General features: G+C 45.6%; 1 protein-coding gene across 1 annotated transcript in view; it reads right to left on the minus strand.

Moving 5' to 3' along the window:
• Window positions 1-11,281, minus strand: part of LOC115474847 (chondroadherin-like) — a 53,138-nt gene extending 41,857 nt beyond the window's left edge. The window contains 1 exon segment of the mRNA XM_030210546.1: window positions 11,182-11,281. The gene's annotated coding sequence lies outside the window, so the exon portion shown is untranslated.
• Window positions 11,282-18,142: the final 6,861 nt, after the last annotated feature.

Genomic DNA, 18,142 nt, shown 5'->3' on the forward strand with positions numbered 1-18,142 from the left:
GAGTTGCTGGACATGGCGGAGGGCAGGGGAAGGAGGAGAATTGCTGGGCATGCATGGATGGAGGAGAAAGGGGAGAGAGGAAATTTGCTGGATATGGGTGGATGGAGGAGAGGGCAGGAGAGAGGAAATTTGCTGGATATGGATGGATGGAGGAGAGGGCAGGAGAGAATGGAGAGTTGCTGGACATGGATGGATGGAGGGGAGGGCAGGGGAAAGGAAAGAGGAGACTTGCTGAACATGGATGGATGAATGGAGGGGGCAGGGGACAGAGGACATTTGCTGGATATGGGTGGATGGAGGAGAGGGCAGGGGAGAATGGAGAGTTGCTGGATGGAGGGAGGGAAGTCAGGGAGGAGATGCGCATGGATGGAGGGGAGGGAAGAGAGGAGAAATGCTGGACGTGGATAGAGTGGAGGGCAGGGAAGAGAGGAAAAATGTTGGACAAGGATGGAGGGAAGGAAAGACAAAGGAAGTAGATGCACATGGATGGAGGGGAGTGAGGAGAAATGCTGGACATGGATGGAGGGGAAACTGCTGAGTTGAGGAAGGATAGGGACAGGGCTACAGATGGTAGACAGGACACAAGAGGATGGTGGACATGGTGAGAGAAAAAATATCAGATGGAAAGAAGACACTGCATGAAACAGAAGACACTGGGACCAAAGCGAATAGATCAGACAACAAAGGTAGAAAAAAGTATTTTATTCAGAATTTATTAATTGGAATATGTCAGCTTTTGGAAATGTACATCTGTGATATTTTGCATGTAAGTTTCAATTTTTCTGGGATTGCTGCATGCTGAGTCTGACTTCTTGAGTTAACTTTCCAGTTCAGTATTTTGCCTTCATATTTTTTGATTTCTAGTTCCTTGTGTCATGTCCGTTGTGTCATGTGTTGTTCATGTGTGATCAAGGTGCAGTATTCTGATAGCGTGTAGTATTTGCAGCCCATTTTGTTTTGCTTTTTTTTTTCACGAGGTAGTGTATTGGTGTTTTAGAGCCTAGTGTAATTACAGTTCTGCCTTTTCAAGCATAAGGTTGTAGCTCGTCCTGTCCTTGGAATTAGTGCTGTTATGGTTTAGTAAGGATATGAGTGTGTTTTTGCACAAGTTTGTGTATAGCATTTTGCAGTGGAGCGATTGTGGGATAATGTAATTATATTTAAAAATATCAATTTTTCATTAAGTATGTATGTGGTTATACTGATGCAGGGCAGCTTTTGGGCAGACTACTTAGAAATCCATCATCAAGTGAATTCTAAGGCATTATTTTGTAGGATCCCAAGAGACACTGCTCATACTTATATAGACAGTGCGTGCCCACCCATATTAGCTCTGGGCCCACCCAAAATCTCAGGTCTGGCTACGCCACTGGTGCAAAGTGATGCATGTGGGAAAGAAGAACCCGAATTATAGCTATGAAATGCAAGGTTCCATGTTAGGAGTCACCGGCCAGGAAAGGGATCTAGGCACAGTCGTTGATGATATATTGAAACCCTCTGCTCAGTGTGCAACGGCAGCTAAGAAAACAAATAGAATGTTAGGTATTATTAGAAAAGGAATGGAAAACAGAAATGAGGACTTTATAATGCCTTTGTATCGCTCCATAGTGCGACTGCACCTCCAATATTGTGTTCAATTCTGGTCGCCGCATCTCAAAAAAGATATAGAGGGGCATAATTGAATGAAAACGTCTATCTCCATGGGCGTTTATCTCCGAGAACGGGTCCGTGAAGGGGCGGACCGAACCGTATTTTCGAAAAAAATAGACGTTCATGTTTTATTCGACAATTTGTGAGCTGGGCGTTTTTTGTTTTTCAGTGATAATGGAAAATGAAAGCGCCCAGCTCAAAAACGAATAAATCCAAGGCATTTGTTCGTGGGAGGGGCCAGGATTCGTAGTGCACTGGTCCCCCTCACATGCCAGGACACCAACCGGGCACCCTAGGGGGCACTTTTACAAAAACAAAAAAAAAGGTAAAAGAGCTCCCAGGTGCATAGCACCCTTCCCTTGTGTGTTGAGCCCCCCAAATCCCCCTCAAAACCCACTGCCCACAAGTCTACACCATTACTATAGCCCTAAGGGGTGAAGGGGGGCACCTACATGTGGGTACAGTGGGTTTGGGGGGGTTGGACGACTAAGCATTAAGCAGCACAATTGTAACAGGTAGGGGGGGTATGGGCCTGGGTCCACCTGCCTGAAGTCCACTGCACCCCCTAACAACTGCTCCAGGGACCTGCATACTGCTGCCAGGGAGGTGGGTATGACATTTGAGGGTGAAAATAAAAAGTTGTGAAACAACATGTTTTGTGGTGGGAGGGGGTTAGTGACCACTGGGGGAGTCAGGGGAGGTCATCCCCGATTCCCTCTGGTGGTAATCTGGTCATTTAGGGCACTTTTTGGGGCCTTATTCGTGAAAAAACAGGGTCCAGGAAAAGTGCCCTAAATTCTAGCTACAAACGGATACTTTTTTTCCATTATCGGCGAAAGGCGCCCATCTCTCCTCGGCCGATAACCACGCCCCAGTTCCACCTTCGCCACGCCTCCGACACGCCCCGTCAACTTTGTACGCTTCCGCGATGGAGTGCAGTTGAAAACGTCCAAAATCGGCTTTCCATTATACCGATTTATTCGTTTTTGTGAGATAAACGTCTATCTCCCGATTTGGGTTGAAATCTAGGCGTTTTTCTCTTTTAATTATAAGGTGGATAGTGGAATTAGAAAAGGTACAGAGAAGGGCAATGAAAATAATAAAGGGGATGGGAAGGTTTCTCTATGAGGAAAGGCTGAAGTAGCTAGTGCTCTTCAGCTTGGCGAAAAGACAGCTGAGGGGAGATGTGATAGAAGTCTATAAAATAATGAGTGGAGTGAAACAGGTAGACTTGAATCACTTGTTTACTCTTTTCAAAAATACTAGGACTAGGGGGCAAAGGATGAAACTACATAGTAGTAAATTTCAAATGGAGAAAATATTTCTTTACTCAACGTGTAATTAAACTCTGGAATTTGTTGCCAGAGAATGTAGTAAAAGCAGTTAGCTTAGCAGGGTTTAAAAAAAAGTTTGGATGGCTTCCCAAAGGAAAAGTCCATAGACCATTATTAAAATGGATTTGGGGAAACTCCTCTGCTTGTTTCTAGGATAAGCAGCATAAAATGTATTGTACTTTTTGGGACCTTGCCAGGTAGTTGTGACCTGGATTGGCCACTGTTAGAAACAGGATGCTGGACTTGATGGACCTTTGGTCTGTCCCAGTATGGCAATACTTATGTACTTATGTAGTGGAGGCCTGGTTCTTCTCAAGAGTACTAGTCAGGGAATGGGAGAGAAGGTATGGGGTGTCTGCAGCAGGCTGTGGGTAAATAATAAGGGCAGGGGTGTTGTGTGAGTGGATGTCAGGCAGGAATGTGTATGTGTGAGGCAGGGGTATGGTGTGTAAGGTAAGAAGGGTATGTTTAGCATGTGTAGGGAGGTATCTGGACAGTAAGGAAGTGTGGGGCTATCTACTGTGGGTGGGATTCTGAGGTGAGGGGTTTGTGTATGTTGAAGGCATAGTGGGGGATGTCAGTTATAGCTGGAGGTGTCTCAGGTGAGATGGAACCAAGGAGAAGGGGTGTCAGGTGCACAGTGAGGGTGTAAGTGGGGGAGGTCTGGGGTAGTGGTGCTGACAGGGGTGTCTGAAGCAGATGTCAGGAGTGCAGTGGACAGATCAGAGGAACAAGGTAAGAGGTGTCAGGTACACAGAGCGGATATAAGTGTCTCGTGTCTGGGACAGTGACATATTGGGAGGTGGGTTTGAGATGGATGTCCAAGTAGGGGTTAGGAAAAATCTCTTCACCCTCCTCCATCCTACAATCTGCTGATAAAGCCTATATCAAACCTCCCTCCATTAGCAGGTAAAGCCAGCTGGTGTGCTGAAAGGCGAGCATGGCAGGCATTGTCGTAATGCCTCCAATCCTCCCCTCCTTTGCTTTCTCCCTCCTCTCCCAATGCACTTGGACAGTAGCAAAAGCACTTAAGTGCATCTTCCCTTGTCGTCACAGAGCCAAATCTTGTGGTAAGAGCAGTGAGATTTCATGCCTTGGCTCTGTGCTTGAGTGCTGATGCTAGTGCCCAGCTCCATGAGGGAAAACGGGAGGAAAGGAGGCAGTGTGGCAACACTCCTGGAAGCAAGCATTGTCTGCCATCAGGCCAGGATAACCCTTTGGACCCTAGACCAAACAACACATTGTTCACCCTCCCATCATAATATACATTTTAAAATGCACATGAACAGGGCCCTACCTGGTTCTGAGAAAGAAGCAGCAAGTAAGAAGCTGCTGACACTCTTTCTGCTTACTGGAGGATAATATACAGGAGATGGAGACAATAGCCAGATCTGTGCAGGCACTACCAAAAGATGGCTTATCAAAGAGTCATTGAATTACACATCTGAGAAGGCCCTAGGCACATGCCTAGTTTTTCTATGCCTTAGTGCTGCCCTGTCTGCCATGCTGATCTCCTAGTGCACTGCCAGTGCACTTAGCAGCCTCCATCAGTCAGTTGCCTTCAGTTCTTTGTTGGGCTTGCTCAATGATGGCTACACCACTAGACCTAGTGTTACAGGACAACTCATGTCTTGCTCAGGGGATTAATGGGGCAGTTGCTCATGGACTTTGCACCAGCTCTCAGAGGAAAGATGCATACCAATTCTCTCTCTGAAAAGTCACCACAGAGACTTGTTCTTATGTTTTTCTACAGATACTTTTTCCATGGAAAACACCTGTAATTTTGAAAATCCAAAGTATGGGCATTGATGCCTTTCCACAACCTGATCCCACCTCTGAGCCTGCCTGTTTTTGCCCTGGGTAAAAGTACATGCATTGTTAATCCTCACACATACTGCTTACCTATGTAGAGGGTAGGCAGTGTTCAGAGGGCTTATTTTACTTAGACAAATGGCTTCTGAAAATTGCTCTCCCTCCTTTATATTCTAGGTTGACAGTTGATACAGAGAGATGCAGCAAATAGAATGGACAGATGAGTAAATGTTTACCTATTGTAGCTCATTGAGGGATGATACTGTAGTTAGCCCTAGGATATAATTAGATATATTTCTCTTAGTTGTAGAAAAATGAAGGTTAAGCCAGAAATGAAGTTGTGGTACTGCACCAGGAATGAAACTGATGTGCAGATGATCAGAAACCCTGTGCTGTTCCAAAATTAGCACCGGAACAGAGCCAGGCATTAATGCTCCTATGATCAGAGCTAATAGAATGCAAATTTAGGTGCATTATTAGCTCTGATCATAGGGGTACGTCTGTGGGAAGATTGTGCCTGGGCATACGCCCAAGGCACAATTGTCCTGCAGAAGTTGTTTGACAGGTCCAGGCTGTCAAAAAAAGAAATAAATAAAAAACGCCCGGACCTATCAAACAGCAGAAGAGGTATGACAGGTCTGGGATTTTCTGCTGGACCTGTTGAACCTAAGTCCTCACCCCTCCAAACACTAAAAAGACCTGGTGGTCCAGTGGGACCGCTAGCCCCCACCCTCAACACTTACAAGACCCTGGTGGTCCAGTGGGACCACTAGCCCTCTGCACCCACACACACCCCATCTGTGGTCTACCTTGAAGTTGGAGGAGGGATGGACTAGCACCCCATCCTTCCTCTGCAGGTGCCTCCTCACAATGGCAGTGCTCTGGCCTGCCTGGTGCATCCTGGGATGCGCTGGGCAGGGCTTATCTTCCATCAAAGGGTTAAGCCACACCTAACATATCCCATGATGCACCAGGCAGGTCACCACCATTTTGAGGAGGCGCCCACAGAGGAAGAAGGGAGTGCTAGTTCCTCCCTCCTCCAACATCCAGGTAGGCCGCAAAGGGAAGGGTGTGTGGGTGTGGAGGGCTAGTGGGTCCCACTGGACCACCAGGCTCTTGTTAGTGTTGGGGGTGGGGGCTAGTGGTCCCACTGGACCACCACGTCTTTTTAGTGTTTGGGGGGTGAGGGGTGGGCCTGGAGGGCCGCCTGACCTCCATGCCTTGTGTTTGGGGGGAGGGCAGGCTTAGGTTTGACAGATCTGGGAGAAATTCCCAGACCTGTCAGACCTCTTGGTCTCCCTTATTTCTCCAAATCCTAATGCCACTCTGAGTTGGCGTAGGGTTTGCAGCAGGAGTAGCACCCTTGTTTGGCACGCTGCCTGCTGATCATGAGGGAGGAATGTGGGAGACCTTTATTTGTATGCATTTGCATGCAATTAGCAGTCAGAGCCAGCGAGTGCATTGTTCCACATACCAGCTCTGATCCTTGGGCACAGTCAAACGTAGGTGCTAGTCTGGCACAAATGGCCTCTAGCGCCTGTGTTTGCTTCTGATCATCTGGGTCTGAGTGAACTGGATGAGCCCTATAATCCTTACTGTCAGCATATTCTGTTTACATGACAGATAAAAAATACTAGAACAGGAGTGTCCAACCTCAGCCCTCGTCAGGTTTTCAGGATTTCGCCAATGAATATGTACAAGGTCCATTTGCATACAATGGAGGCAGCAAATGCAAATAAATCTCATGCATATTCATTGGGGAAATCCTGAAAACTCAACTAGGTTGCAGCCCTTGAGGAGACAACCCTGTACTAGAAGAACTGATCTAGCAAATACTGTAGAAGCAGACTGACACAGAAAAACATGGAACAGGGTGGACCACAAAGGTAATGGCCCTACCAATTGTTCTGTCTCTCATAGCCATCAGAAACCAAAGATATGGGGTTGGCAAGGGCAGCATAACGTCTTTATGCCTTGTAGGGCCACACAGACTAAGCTCTGTCCCTACACCCTGATATTCAAGAAAAGCTGATCTTCTAAATTTATGCTTCTAATTTTGGCTCCTACATTTGTGCCCTATTTAGGCAACCTTATAAGCCTGTTTTCAGTTAGAAATTTAGGAGCGTAAATGTTATGCTTATAAAATTAGGCCTAACATTCATTTGCCTGGATTTATGAACCTAGTGCTGAAAATCAGTGCTAAGTTCCTAATTGTTTTCCCCGCCCTAAATCAGCCCCTATTACCACCCACTTTTCATGCTCCTAAATTTAAGAGTTCACTGAATTTTGAGAAAAAAAGTTATACACTCAGCCCTAGTAAATTTTCAAAGAGGCCAATTTATGAGCATAACTCTCAAAGCTAGGAGCATAAATCCTTTGAGTATTGGGCCCATATGTTGTACCCTGTTTCCCCGAAAGTAAGACATCCCCCGAAAATAAGACCTAGTAGAGGTTTTCCTGAATTGGTAGATATAAGGCCTCCCCCGAAAGTAAGACCTAGCAAATTTTTGTTTGAAAGCAGGGCCGCCGAGATCCGGACAAGGCCGCCCCCCCACCCGAGGTCGCCGGGCCCCCCCTCCACCCACCCGAGGTTGCTCCCGGAACTAACCTTAAACGCCTCCTTTCACCTTCGCAGCAAGCAGCAGCAGGGCAGACCTCTCCTTCCTTCCGTGCCTTACCCTCGCGGACATTACGTCAGGCGAGGGCGGGACACGGAAGGAAGAAGTGGCCTGCCCTGCTGCTACTTGCTGCGAAAGTGAAAGGAGGTGTTTAAGGTTAGTTCTGGGAGCGACAGAGGGGGGGTGGGCCAACCCCGATCCAACCCCAATGTTTCCCCGAAAAATAAGACAGCCCCTGAAAATATGACCTAGCGCATTTTGGGGGCAAAAATTAATATAAGACAGTGTCTTATTTTCGGGGAAACACGGTATATATGGGGTCGATATTCAGCCAGCAGTGCTCAGCGTCTTGCTGATACTACTGGCATTATGACTGAAAAATCAATGATGAGCCATGTCTGGGCTCCAGTACTGAATTTCCTGGTTTAAGGAGCCAGCTAAACCATAGCCGGTAAAGGGCCCCTTTTACCAAATGGTGCTAAAAGGTAGCCTGTGTTGGCATACAGGATTGCCACGCACTAAGGCCACCTTTTATTGCCGGGGGTAAAAGGCGCTGATGCTAATTGGGCATGCCCCTAGCGCTAGAAATTTTTTTTCTCTTGACGGAACGGGCACGCGATGAGGGACGGAACAACCACTGGTCTTCCCCAGCAGTAGAGCCAAATCACTGCATGGCAAGCTGGCGGTAGGCTCACCGCAAAGGGCCTCTAAGTTTAATACTCGGCACTTAACTGGCTATGACACACCACATAAAGATAGGACAGAAGCATTCAATATTCATAATGATTTTTTTTTTTTATTTTATTTGTTGCATTTGTACCCCACATTTTCCCACCTATTTGCAGGCTCAATGTGGCTTAGATAGTACCATAAAAGGTGTTTGCCCAGTCGGTGGATAACAAATACAAAGTTGTATAGTGATCGTATGAGATATAAGTGGAAGGTCGGAATGGATGAAGATTGTGTGATGTCCTGTTCGATCATAGTCATGCTGTGTTGGTAGGTGAGGAGGGTTACGTGGGGTCGTTGGGGTAGGCCTTTTTGAAGAGGTAGGTTTTTAGTGGCTGTGTAAGTTGTTTTGTATTTCAGTCCTTTGCAATTTGGGTAGTGTAGATTTAGGTAGGATCTTGACGATCTGACTTTGTTTCTTATTGGTAAGTCTATAAGGTCTGTCATGTATTCTGGAACTACGCCGTATATGATTTTGTGGATTAAGGTGCAGATTTTGAAGATGATCCGTTCTTTGGTTGGGAGCCAATGCAACTTTACTCGGAGGGGTTTGGCACTTTTGAAGCGTGTTTTGCTGAATATCTAATCACCTGTCCGATGCTAACCAAGCATTTTCTGCAGCACTGAACTGCCTAGTGCCACTGATAATGCTCAGCTAGTGCCCAACTCAAAAATGGCTGTTTTGTGGGCATTCTGGGGAGAAGTTGGCACAAAGCCAGTTATGTGCCAATTTTCAGCATAATTTTCAGTTTCCTTTCCTTCTTTAGTATTTTACAGTAAACTGGTTTGACTTGTATGCAGCGGTATATCAAGTTATAATAAACTATAGATTATAAACTATAAACTAACTGCATAAATAGGACACACACATAAAACACAGTCCCATCTTTTTTGCAGTTCTTTCTAGCTGGTTAAGTGCTGAATATTGCACTGAACTAGCTATGTTTTTGCCGGCTCCGAATACCCAGAAATTCAATTCTGGAGCTCAGACATAGCTTGGTGTTGAATTTCCAGGTATAACGCTGAGCACCACTGGCTGAATATCAGACCCAACTTTTATGCAGTTATCTTGGCCAGTTAAGTGCTGAATACTGGCAGTTAACTGGCCCAAGTGCTGACTTCGTTCCCGGAACACCCTCAAAATAATTAGTTTTGAGTTAGGTACTAGCTGAACATTTTCAGCAGTACTAACCAGTTAAGTACTGCTGAAAATGAGACTCAAACAAGCAACTTAACTGGCCAGGAGCCATTTCTGGTCAGTTAAATTTCTTTGAATATTGGTCTATATATATATATATAGAGAGAGAGAGAGAGAGAGACCAATATTCAAAGAAATATTAGGATTTATTTACCACCTTTTTAAAAGAATTCACTCACGACGGTGTACAGTAAGAATAAATCAAGCATAAGCAGTAGACAATTACAGCAGTAAAAATATTCAAATAACAATACAAAGTATGGCATTGAGGGGCATAATCAAACGGTGCCGGCCAAATCGATGGGCAGCCATCTTCAGGGCTGGCTCAGCGAAGGGGCGTAGCCAAGCGTATTTTAGAAATACGCTTGGCGCCAGCCAAATTGCTCGCCGGGGTTAGATGAGATGGCCGACTCCAATTTTCAGCCGTAATGGAAACCGGAGCTGGCCATCTCAAATCCGGCGAAATGTAAGGCATTTGGGCGTGGGAGGAGCCAGCATTTCTAGTGCACTGACCCCCCCGCCATGCCAGGACACCAACCGGACACCCTAGGGGGCACTTTAAAAAATTAATAAAAAAACAAAATTAGCTTCCAGGTGCATAGCACCCTTCCCTTGTGTGCTGAGCCCCCCAAATCCCCCCAAAACCCACTGCCCACAACTCTACACTATTACCATAGCCCTAAGGGGTGAAGGAGGGCACCTACATGTGGGTACAGTGGGTTTTGGGGGGCTCCGATTTACCAGCACAAGTGTAACAGGTGGGGGGGATGGGCCTGGGTCCACCTGCCTCAAGTGCACTGCACCCACTACAAACTGCTCCAGGGACCTGCATATTGCTGTCAGGGAGCTGGGTATGACATTTGAAGCTGGCATACAGGCTGGCAAAAAATGTCTGATTTTTTTTTTTTGTGTGTGGAAGGGGGTGGTGACCACTGGGGGAGTAAGGGGAGGTGATCCCCGCTTCCCTCCGGTGGCCATCTGGTCAGTTAGGGCACCTTTTTGGGACTTGGACCTAAAAATAAAGGGTCCAAATAAAACAGACCAAATTCTCCTGACGGCCGGCTTTCTTTTTTCCATTATCGGGCGAAGACGGCCATCTCAACGCACGCCCCGTCCACGTCCCGCCTTCGCTACCATGCTGACACGCCCCCTTTCAATTTTCGCTGGTCCCGCAACGGAACGCAGTTGAAGCCGCCCAAAATTGGCTTTCAATTATGCCGCTTTGGGCGGATTCAGGAGATCGCCGCCCATCTCCCGATTTGTGTCGGAAGATGGGCGGCGATCACTTTTCGAAAATCAGCTGGATAGTATACTACTTATAATGTCAACACATAAAGTAATAGAACATTTTAGCAGACAGCATAGGATATAAGCAAAGATGGAACATATAGATAGGTAAGAGAGTAAGAGGAGTTAGAAAATAAAGTTACTAATTTAAAGAAAATTGCACATGAGCTCAGAGAGATGATTAAATGTTATCTCAGCTAGGGTAAGAGTGGATAAACAGGTCCTGCTGCAGTATGTGCAGCCTGTGTTACTCTGTGTGTATGAGACTAAGAGGTTAGTGTGTATATGCAGAGTGTGTGTATGTGTCTTTCTGTCTCTCTCTTTCTTTCTCTCTCTCTCTCTCTGTATACAGAAACACATGAAAAAGGAAAGACAGACAAACACACACACACACATATATGTGTGTCTGTCTGTCTGTCTTTCCTTTTTCATGTGTTTTTGTATATACAGAGACACACACACACTGTACCAGCTAGATATTGATAAGGTAGATAGCTTCATAATTTCCTCAACGATCTAAGCCACGTGAACTTATTCTTTCCAGCTTTCTTACCTTCAGTGAGAAAACCTAGGTATGAGCCAAGCTCTTGTTGCTTAGGTCTTTGCTGGTTGTGTGCTTGGGACACTGAAGGCTGCAGAAGATCTGTGGCCAGTGCTCTGGATTCTTCCCACTCAGCTGGAATCATTGTAGGGGAAAGCCTCAAACATTTGCAGAGTAAGAGAAAGCTGGATAAGAGACACTTCCTCCAATTGTCCTTAGTGAGAAAGGGACAGGATAAGGCTAGAGAATAAGCTAGATACAACAGGAAAAAGTGGGAAAGTTATCTTTTAATTTTAGCTCCTACTGTTTCAGTACTACTATTTGCTCAGCATAAACAGGGCCACCGAGGGGGGGCAGGGGTGACAAAATTCCCCGGGCCTCTAAGGGGGGCCCGGCGCTGGGGTCAGGCCGCCGGTGCTGCAGTCACTGGTCTCACCTGCCTGCCCTCGGCTCCGTCCACCACCGGGCCCCCTGCATTAAAATCGTCAGCGCCTCAGCTGAGCTCCATTTGGAAAGGCAGATCGCCTCCCTTCGGGCCCTCCCTGAGCATAAATTTCTCTTTCTAGACAGCAGGATTTTCATTTCCAGTCAGGCTGTGTGAATCTTGTGTATTTATTTATTGGGATTTATTAACTGTCTTTATGAAGAGATTCACCCAAGTTAGTGTATAGCAGGTACAATCCTATATAATAATTCTCACCTCCAACGTTCTGACGCTGCCTGGGACCGTGGCTCCCTCGGATGTGGTCTGCTACGTGCGGTAGATAACACTGACGTCATACATCCCTTCGAGTATGCTGCTTTCCCTTCTCTTCGCTCTGACTCTGGTCCCGCCCTTGCGCAAACAGGAAATGAGGGCGAGACCAAAGTCAGAGCTCAGAGCGAAGAGAAGGAAAGGCAGTACACTCGCTGAGTCTGTTCGCTCTTCAATGCTGCCGACGGGACCCCGGTAGGAGAGGGGGGTTGGCGATTTTAGAGTGGGGGAGACTGGCACTCAGAGGGAGGACAGAGCGAAGGAGAATGACAGAGGGAGGGAGGGAGGGGGGCCTGCAACTTGGAGGGAGAACAGTGTGAAGGAGAGTGACGGAGGGAGGAAGCCATGGAAATTGGAGGGGAGGAAAGGGGGGGGGAAACCTTACTAGGGCCCGTTTCCCTTCATACCGAAACGGGCCTTTTCTACTAGTTTAACATAAAACACTACAATTTTGTTAACAGCATTAACAGTATTACTAGAGAATCTTTACTTAAATTCTTGCCTTTCCACTTGTGGAGAAACAGGTTGCCAGCCAGTCTAGAAGAGCCCATGATGGCAATTTTTATTTAACGAAAAAAACAGATCTCAGAGGCTAGCTCTCTGCAACAATCAGCTAGTGGGGGAAACAAGAGGATCAGCAAAACATAATAAACGAATGAGGTAGGTACTAGGGACGATTCTGTTTAATATAGTTGTGAGAGACATTGCTTAAGGGTTAGAAGGAAAAGTTTGCCTTTTTGCAGATAACATGAAAATAGCCAATAGAGTGCGTACCCTGAAGGGAGTAGAAACCATGAGAAGGGATCTCCAAACGTTATAGAAGAATGGTTGAGGATCTGGCAGTTAAAATTTAATCCCTTAAAATACAAAACTCTAGTACGCCAATAATTATTATATTGTTGTAATAATACTAATGTTTCTAATCAATTACATCCATCCTCATACATACCCCTACAAACAAATATGTTTGCAGCAAATATGAGTAAATAATTATTCTCCGAGGACAAGCAGGCTGAGCTATTCTGACAGATGGGTGGGCGATCCGCTACAGCCCAGGAATTGGCATAAAACATAACAAAAACTAAAAAGATTTGCCAGAGCTTTTTTTTGTGGCTCCTCTCTTCGTGCCCAGAAAGAGCCTTCTTAATTTTTGAAGAGTGTTTCTCAATCGTTTTTTTTTTGTTTTCATTTAATTCTATTTTTTTTTTAAAAAGAGGTTTTTCCTTTATTTTTCTTAGTTTTGTTTGTCCCTCTTTAAGTTTACTTTGTTTTTCGATAGCGGCCATCTTTTAGGCTGCACGGTCTGGACATAAGTACATAAGTACATAAGTATTGCCATACTGGGAAAGACCAAAGGTCCATCAAGTCCAGCATCCTGTTTCCAACAGTGGCCAATCCAGGTCACAAACACCTGGCAAGATCCCAAAAAAGTACAAAATATTTTATACTGCTTATCCCAGAAATAGTGGATTTTCCCCAACTCCATTTAATAACGGTCTATGGACTTTTCCTTTAGGAAGCCGTCCAAACCTTTTTAAAACTCCGCTAAGCTAACTGCCTTTACCACATTCTCTGGCAACGATTTCCAGAGTTTAATTACATGCTGAGTGAAGAAAAATTTCTCTGATTTGTTTTAAATTTACTACATTGTAGCTTCATCACATGCCCCTTAGTCCTAGTATTTTTGGAAAGCATAAACAGACGCTTCACATCTACCCATTCAACTCCACTCATTATTTTATAGACCTCTATCATATCTCCTCTCAGCCGCCTTTTCTCCAAGCTGAAGAGCCCTAGCCGCTTTAGCCTTTCCTCATAGGGAAGTCATCTCATCCCCTTTATCATTTTCGTCACCATTCTCTGTACGTTTTCTAATTCTACTATATCTTTTTTGAGATGCAGCGACCAGAATTGAACACAATATTTGATGTGCGGTCGCACCATGGAGCGACACAAAGGCATTATAACATCCTCATTTTTGTTTTCCATTCCTATCCTAATAATACTTAACATTCTATTTGCTTTCTTAGCCGCAGCAGCACACTGAGCAGAGGGTTTCAATGTATCATCAATGACGACACCAAGATCCCTTTCCTGGTCTGTGACTCCTAACGTGGAACCTTGCATGATGTAGCTGTAATTTGGGTTCCTGTTTTCCACATGCATCACTTTGCACTTGCTCACATTAAACGTCATTTGCCATTTAGACGCCCAATCTCCCAGTCTCGTAAGGTCCTCTTGTAATTTTTCACAATCCTCCTGCGGTTTAACGACTTTGAATAACTTTGTGTTATCAGCAAATTTAATTACCTCACTAGTTACTTCTATCTCTAGATCATTTATAAATATGTTAAAAAGCAGTGGTCCCAGCACAGACCCCTGGGGAACCCCACTATCTACCCTTCTCCATTAAGAATACTGACCATTTAACCCTACTCTCTGTTTTCTATCTTTTAACCAGTTTTAAATCCACAGTAGAACACTTCCTCCCATCCCAAGACTCTCCAATTTCCTCTGGAATCTTTCATGAGGTACTTTCTCAAATGCCTTCTGAAAATCCAGATACACAATCCTGCTTATAATCGAACAAGAAAAACCCCCCAAGTTCCGACCTAAATCGGGAGATGGACGTTTATCGCACAAAAACGAATAACACGGTATAATCAAAAGCCGAACTTGGACGTTTTCAACTGCACGCCATTGCGGAAGTGTACAAAGTTGACGGGGGCGTGTCGGAGGTGTGGTGAAGGCAGGACTGGGGCATGGTTATCACCCGAACAGAGATGGGTGCCTTTCGCCGATAATGGAAAAAAAGTATGCGTTTGTAGCTAGAATTTAGGGCACTTTTCCTGGACCCTGTTTTTTCACGAATAAGGCCCCAAAAAGTGACCTAAATGACCAGATTACCACCAGAGGGAATCGGGGATGACCTCCCCTGACTCCCCCAGTGGTCACTAACCTCCTCCCACCACAAAAAATGATGTTTCACAACTTTTTATTTTCACCCTCAAATGTCATACCCACCTCCCTGGCAGCAGTATGCAGGTCCCTGGAGCAGTTGTTAGGGGGTGCAGTGGACTTCAGGCAGGTGGACCCAGGCCCATCCCCCCCTACCTGTTACAATTGTGCTGCTTAATGCTTAGTCGTCCAACCCCCCCAAACCTACTGTACCCACATGTATGTGTCCCCCTTCACCTCTTAGGGCTATAGTAATGGTGTAGACTTGTGGGCAGTGGGTTTTGAGGGGGATTTGGGGGGCTCAACACACAAGGGAAGGGTACTATGCACCTGGGAGCTCTTTTACCTTTTTTTTTGTTTTTGTAAAAGTGCCCCCTAGGGTGCCCGGTTGGTGTCCTGGCATGTGAGGGGGACCAGTGCACTACGAATCCTGGCCCCTCCCACGAACAAATGCCTTGGATTTATTCGTTTTTTAGCCGGGCGCTTTCATTTTCCATTATCGCTGAAAAGCAAAAACGCCCAGCTCACAAATTGTCGAATAAAACATGGACATCTATTTTTTTCGAAAATACGGTTCGGTCCGCCCCTTCACAGACCCGTTCTTGGAGATAAACGCCCATGGAGATAGACGTTTTCGTTCGATTATGCCCCTCCACATCAACTGGCTCACCTTTATCCACATGTTTGTTCACCCCTTCAAAGAAATGTAGTAGGTTAGTAGGCAAGATTTCCCTTCACTAAATCCATGTTGGCTTTGTCTCATTAATCCATGCTTTTGAATATGCTCTGTAATTTTGTTCTTTATAATAGTCTCTACCATTTTGCCCGGCACCGACGGCGTGGCAAAGGGGCGGGGCCAACTGTATTTTTGAAAGAGATGGGAGTCAATCTTTCTTTTTGAAAATACAGTTGGGGGCACCCCAATCTCGACCTAAATGTTGAGCTCGCCGGATTTAGAGATGGGTGCCCTCGGTTTTCCCCCATAATGGAAACAGATGGCGTCAATCTCAAAAATGAACCAAACCAAGGCATTTGGTCATGGGAGGGGCCAGGATTTGTAGTGCACTGGTCCCCCTCACATGCCAGGGTACCAATCGGGCACCCTAGGGGGCACTACAGTGGACTTGGCAAATTGGTCCCAGATGCATAGCTCCCTTACCTTGGGTGCTGAGCCCCCCAAACCCCCCCAAACCCCACTCCCCACAATTATATACCACTACCAAAGCCCTAAGGGGTGAAGGGGGCACCCACATGTGGGTACAGTGGGTTTCTGGTGGGTTTTGAAGGGCTCCCATTTTCCACCACAAGTGTAACAGGTAGTGGGGGAATGGGCCTGGGTCCGTCTGCCTGAGGTACACTGCACCCACTAAACCTGCTCCAGGGACCTGCATACTGCTATCTTGGACCGGAGTATGACATTTGAGGCTGGCATAGAGGCTGGCAAAAAAAGTTCTTAAAGTAATTTTTTTGAGGGTGGAAGGGGGTTAGTGACCACTGGGGGAGTCAGGGGAGGTCATCCCCGATACCCTCTGGTGGTCATCTGGGCAGTTCGGGCACTTTTTTGTGACTTGGACCTAAAAAAAAGGGACCAAAAAAAGCGGACCAAATTCTCGCCAGGGATGCCCATTTTTTTCCATCATCGGCCGCAGCTGGCCATCTCTTAACCACGCCCTGGCATGCCCCTGTCCCGCCTTCGCTACCCTTCCGACACGCCCCCAGGAACTTTGGCCATCCTGGCGACGGAAAGCAGTTGGGGACGCCCAAAATCAGCTTTTGATTATGCCGATTCTGGCGCCACTGAGAGAAGGGCGCCCATCTCCCGATTTGTGTCGAAACATGGGCGCACTTCTCTTTCGAAAATGAGCTGGATAGTAAAAAAATTTTTAAGTCCCCTTAGCCTTCCTTATCAGCACTTTCCATTTGACTTGACATTCCTTATGCTGTTTCTTATTATTTTCAGTCGCTTCCTTCTTCCATTTTCTGAAGGATTTTCTTTTAGCTCTAATAGCTTCCTTCATCTCACTTTTTAACCATGCTGGCTGTTGTTTGGTCTTCTGTCCTCCTTTTTTAATACGCAGAATATATTTGGCCTGGGCTTCCAGGATGGTGTTTTTGAACGGCATCTACACCTGTTGTAATTTTTTGACCCTCGCAGCCGCTCTAAGTTTTTTTTTCACCGTTCTCATTTTATCATAGTCTCCTTTTTTAAAGTTTAATGCTAACGTATTTGATTTCCTATGTATACTTCCTTCAAAGCGAATATCAAATCTGATTATATTATGATCACTGTTATCAAGCGGCCCCAGCACCATTACCTCCCGCACCAGATCATGTGCTCCACTAAGGACTAGGTCTAGAATTTTTCCTTCTCTTGTCAGCTCCTGTACCAGCTGCTCCATAAAGCAGTCCTTGATTTCATCAAGGAATTGTACCTCCCTAGCATGCCCCAATATTATTTATTTATTTATTGCATTTTTATCCCATATTCCCCCACCTATTTGCAGGCTCAATGTGGCTTACATAGATTTATTGACATTGTCATATTAGGATATCAGATACAGTTAGTCCTGTGTAACGATCAAGGAAGGGCAGAGGGAAGAATGAACGGAGTGGTTAGAATAGTTATAGAAGGTGTGCTTTCATAATTGAGTGGGTTGGTGAGGTGACTTAGTGAGGTTATAGGTTCTCATTGTAGGCCTTGTTGAAGAGGAATGTTTTCAGAGATTTTCGAAAGATAGTTGTTTCGTTGATTGCTTTCAAGTCTGTGGGTAGTGCAGGTTGAGAAATTTGCGAGATGATCTTGTGGCTTTTCTGGGAGGTAGGTCCACGAGGTTTAGCATGTATGATTTTGTGTACAATCGTGCAGATCTTGAATGTAATGCGTTCCTTAAGTGGGAGCCAATGAAGTTTCTCTCTTAGTGGTTTTGCACTTTCATATTTAGTTTTTCCAAATATGAGTCTGGCGGCCGTATTCTGGGCAGTTTGGAGTTTTTGATTGTCTGTTCTTTGCACCCAGTGTACAGTGCATTGCAGTAGTCCAGATGACTTATTACCATTGACTGTACCAGGGTATGGAAGATGTATCTCGGGAAGAAGTGTTTTACTCTTTTAAGTTTCCACATGGTGTAGAACATCTTTTTCATTGTGTTTTTCACTTGGGTGTCAAGAGTGAGGTTTTGATCAATGGTGACTCGAAGAATTTTCAAGTTTTGTGAGACCGGGAGGGAACAGTATGGTGTGATTATGGTGTTGACGTTTTTT

Source organism: Microcaecilia unicolor, chromosome 1 (genome assembly GCF_901765095.1).
Source record: "Microcaecilia unicolor chromosome 1, aMicUni1.1, whole genome shotgun sequence".
NCBI lineage: Eukaryota > Metazoa > Chordata > Amphibia > Gymnophiona > Siphonopidae > Microcaecilia > Microcaecilia unicolor.